At 40.5% G+C, this 4,844-nt stretch overlaps 1 protein-coding gene across 1 annotated transcript in view; it reads left to right on the top strand.

The window, feature by feature from the left end:
* Positions 1–4,844, top strand: part of Fam117b (family with sequence similarity 117 member B) — an 85,485-nt gene that overhangs the window by 66,856 nt on the left and 13,785 nt on the right.

A 4,844-nucleotide genomic window follows, 5' to 3' on the forward strand; every position in this document is an offset into this window, starting at 1 on the left:
GAAGCAAGCATTTTACACTGAGCTGCATCCCAGCCCTTTTTTGCTTTTCTTACTGAAACCTAAAATACCATGTGGGGGTAGTCTATTTTTCTCCATTTCACACAGTTTGTCTTTTTTGTCTTATGAACATCTTGGAGTGATTTGAAACCTGCATCCTTTGTTTCTGTTATGTGTTATGTCCCCTCCTGTTGATGCTTCCTTTAACCTAAATTAAGAATAATCTTACCACACAAAGAGCATTCATTGTCTTTGAATTGGTTTAGCTTCTGTATTAGGAAACACCAGCTGTCGGTACCAATCTGTTTCTGTGAAAGTAATTGAAAACACAACTGCTTATTTTAGGTTTTCCCACCACGTCATCATAAAAGTTTTGACTGATGGCAGCCCAGAGCCAGTGTTTCTGCAGATTTGTTCCATGGGCTCTGCATCATAATCACCTAGGGGACTCACTAAAACTGCAGGTCTCTCTCTCCTCTAGGCCTAATGAATAAGTAAATACGGAGATGATAAAGATACTGAATACCTCAGATGAGTTTACATTCAATTTGAAAATAACTGACTTAGACCTTTTCTTTAAAAATGGGGTCCTGCTAGGCATGGTGGCGCATGCCTCAAAAAGACCACACACAATAAAAGGGGGTCCTTCATGGCCAGGCGTGGTGGCACACACCTTTAATCCCAGCACTTGGGAGGCAGAGACAGGCGGATCTCTGTGAGTTCGAGGTCAGCCTAGTCTACATAGGGAGTTCCAGGTCAGCTGGGGCTACAGGGAGACCCTGTCTCAAAAAAGACCAAAAAAAAAGGTGGGGGGGGGGGTCCTTCAATTAAGTAAAAAATCAGTTGTGCTAAATGTACCTGTTTTGATTTGCTCTTTATTTATTGGCACTCAAGATTTGCTTAAGTACAGAAAGCTGATTGTATTTCCTTTTAGAAATGATTTTTGAATATTTGTTATATAGGTAAATGGACAGATCAAAGAAACAAGGTAAACTCTAATAATTAACATGTTTTATATGGTACATTGAACTGTTAGTGGAAGGCAAAACTGCCTTAAATGTTTTATCATACATTTTTACTGATACAAAATTTTTCTAACATACTGAGTTTTTTTTTTTTAAAAAAGTCTCTTTTTGCCCTGGCTATGTCAAAACTAGAACAAAAACTTTCAGATGGACATACAGGCCTAATTTAAAGTGTGTTTAATCATTGTTTTAAGGACAAGTAGTAAGGCTTACCATTTAGAGTCAACTATGATCTCTAGTGATGTCTAAGATTGGGTGAAAGGTGATTTATGGTTTCTAGAAATAAATCAGGCAAGGAGTTTTTGTGTTTTGTTTCTTTTTTTCTTAAGTTGCTGAGGATCTAACTTAGTGCCTTGTGCATTCTAGACAAGTGCTATACTTCCGAGATCTGTCCCCAGCCATTTAGAGATACGTCTGTTTAACCGAATGCAAAAATGGCAAAACAGCATTTTTGTACTTCTAGTCTTTCCCCTTCCCTCTCCCCCACCTCACCTCTATGTTTAATTTTGTAAATTTTTTTTGTGTAATGGGATCTCATTGTATAGCCCAGAGTGGCCTGGAACTTGGAATCTTCTTGCCTCACTCTCCCTACGACTAGGACTACTGGTATGTACCACCACACCTAGCTTCATGTATTTCCAAAGATACATGCACAAACACACACACACACACACACACATACTCTTTTTAATAATATTACATAATAGGGCCCTAGTGTCTGTACCTATCATAAGTACTTTTTAATGAAGTTACGTTTGCGCTTTCTTGATCCCAGCTAAGGAAATCGTTCAACTTACATATTATGGCCTCCTTACTGTGTAAAGATATTTTTTTAAATTATGTCTGCTTCGAGACAACTGTCCTTTTATAATAACTGCTTAAGGAAAAAAATGTAAACCAGTTCTGAGGTTTCCCTCAGAAAAAAAATCTGTGTTACCAGGTCCCTTTATGTAAGAACAAACGGACTTGGAAATTAAAATCAAAAAACCTGATTTAACAATACCTTTTCTCCAACCAGTTTCCCCCAAATGCCTTGTCTAGTAACAGGCTGCAGTACTTTTTCCCCAGCTCCTCTGTTTGCCTCTGTCCCCATACCTGAGCAGGGCAGCACCTCAATTTAGATGCATGGGAGAGTCCAGAGTGGTGGCAGAGACAGAAAGAGCTCTGCTCTCTGGAGAGGTACCTAGAATACACCTGAGGTCAGGCCTCCCATAGCCTGGGGCACTGAAATGGGGCCCAAGGCCAAGGAAGTATACACCCCGCCCCCTGAGAAAGGACACCCCATTGCCTAAAATCTTATCTTTGGAAATAACACTTGATTATTATTTGCCCTTATAAAACCTCAGTTGGACCTTGTCCTCCATCCCATTGCTGCTGAGCACTGTGGGTTTTGGACACAGTGGGAGGCTGCTCTCCAGGTTCTCTTCTCTCTTCATGCCAAAGAGAATGCCCAGGAGAGTCCTCTCCTGTTTGGGGAGCTTGGCAGATTGCCTGGTTTTCTTCACAGCTTTGAGGTCCTGGGAGTGCCCAGGGCTTTGCTCCAGCATCTCTTTTCTAGCTTCACTGAATCCAGGGAGCACCCCCCCACACACACCAGTTGCTTACTATCTCTGTCTGGGCTGAGGTCTCCAGGCTGCATTGGGAGCACTAGACCCACTCAACCTGAGCGCCACCTAATTTACACGACAAGGGAAATTCCTAGGGCTGTCTCTCCCTTCCTCTAACCCTCATTCTTGGCCCTCTTTCAGACCCTTGGATGTTTAGCCAGGTTCTGAGGGTCAAGCCAGAAAGGAAAGAAATTTTGGGTGCTGTATTTACTTTTTTGCGGGGGGAGTTCTTTTTGAGACAGGGTTTCCCTGCAGCCCCAACTGCCCTGGAAGTTGCTATGTAGACCAGGCTGGCCTTGAACTCAGATCCACCTGCCTCTGAGTGCTGGGATTAAAGACTTGCATCACTACGCCCAGTCTTAATTCTGTATTTATTAATTTAGTTAGACAGTTATTGCTTATGTGAAGTATGTTCTCACTCTGTTTTCATGAAAGTAACAAGGAAATTAAATATTTTTTTAAAATTTTAATTAGTATGGGAAATAGATTTTGGGCTGGAGAGATGACTCAGTGGTTAAGAGCACTAGCTGCTCTTGCAGGGAACCTGGGTTCAGTTCCCAGCACAATGCATGGTGCTCATTATTATCTGTAGCTCCAGTTCCAGGGGATCTGACACCCTCTTCTGGCCTCCAAGGGCACTGCACACACATGGTGCACATAATATGCATGTGTGTAGTGGGACTTTGCTCATATCCACCCTACCAGCATTTTCCCTCTCTGGTTCTCCCTCCCCTCCTCCATCTGGTTCCTTTTCTCCCCCCCAAATAGTACCCCTTCCACTTTTACATCATGCGCATATGTGTATACATATACATATATAATATATTCCACATATGAAAGAAGACATGAGATCTCCTCTTCTGAATCTGGCTATTACATGTAACAAGATCAGTTCTACCCATTTTCTTCCATATGACATGCTTTCATTTTTCTTTATGGCCAAATAAAATGCCACCATTTATGCTTACCACATTTTTCTTTATCCACTCCTCTGTTAATGACCATCTGGACTGACTCCATATCTTGACTTCTGTGACTAGTGCCATAGTAGGCGTGAATGTTCAGGAGTCTCTGTGTATGCTGACTGAGAGTCCCTTCAGTTGTATGCCTACAAGTGGTCCAGCCGGATCATGTAGTTATTGTGCTTTAGTTTTTTGAGGAACCTTCTAAGATTTCCATGATGGCTTTACTAGTTTACCTTCCCACCAGCAGTCAACAAAAGGTCTTATGTGACCAAACATCTTGGTCCGTCCATATTTGTTTTGATGATAACCATTCTGACTAGGGTGAAAAGGGATCCTCATATAGTATAGATTAGCATTTCCCTGATGACTTTTAGATTCCTATAATTTAAAGAAAAGAGTTTTTTTTTCAATAAACAATTTATGTGTGGTGATGCATACCTTTAATTGAGGCAGAAGTAGACAGATCTCTATGAGCCTGGCTTCAGCCTGGTCTACATAGAAAGTTCCAGGCCAGCTGGGGCTACAGGGAGACCTGTCTTTGAAAACAAGGGGTTGGAGAGATGGCTCAGTGGTTAAGAACACTGGATGTTCTTGCAGAAGACCCGGGTTTGATTCCCAGCACCCATAACTGTCTGTAACTCCAGTTCCAGGGGATCCGACAGCCTCTTCTGACCTCCGTGGGCATTGCACGACACGGTTGCACTTACCTACATGCAGGCAATACAACGCATACACATAAAATAAAAAATTTTTAAAATTACATTTATATAAAAGAGTATTTGGGCAACACAAATCGGAAGCAGATGAGAAAAAAAAACAAGCAAAATAAAAAACCTGTCTTAAAAATTTTTTTTATTAATTTAATTTTTTTTTTAATTAGAAGAAGCATTTCATTACAACAGCATTAACACATTCAATAACATTTTTCTGAGCTAGGGTACATCTCTTTCAAAACTGGCTGTACATTTTTAGGTTTACAGATGAATTATTACGCTTGTACAATCTTTTACTCATTATAAACTCTATAAGACATAAAATTAAATGAGGTTTTAACGTTTAAAAAAGATCTCCACTTCGTTGTTAAAATACACAGTTTCATACAGAAAAATTCATTTTAAGGCAATTGACATTGAGACGTTTTCACATGCATTTCTAATCTCTATATATATGACTATTACTGGTCACAGTCGCTTACTTTCTGAGTTCCTTGGCATCTGAGTATGAATATAAACTCGTCAGATAGACAGCCT

Source organism: Nannospalax galili, unplaced genomic scaffold, assembly GCF_000622305.1.
Source record: "Nannospalax galili isolate Female #2095 unplaced genomic scaffold, S.galili_v1.0 scaffold637, whole genome shotgun sequence".
In the NCBI taxonomy this organism is placed as follows: Eukaryota; Metazoa; Chordata; class Mammalia; order Rodentia; family Spalacidae; genus Nannospalax; species Nannospalax galili.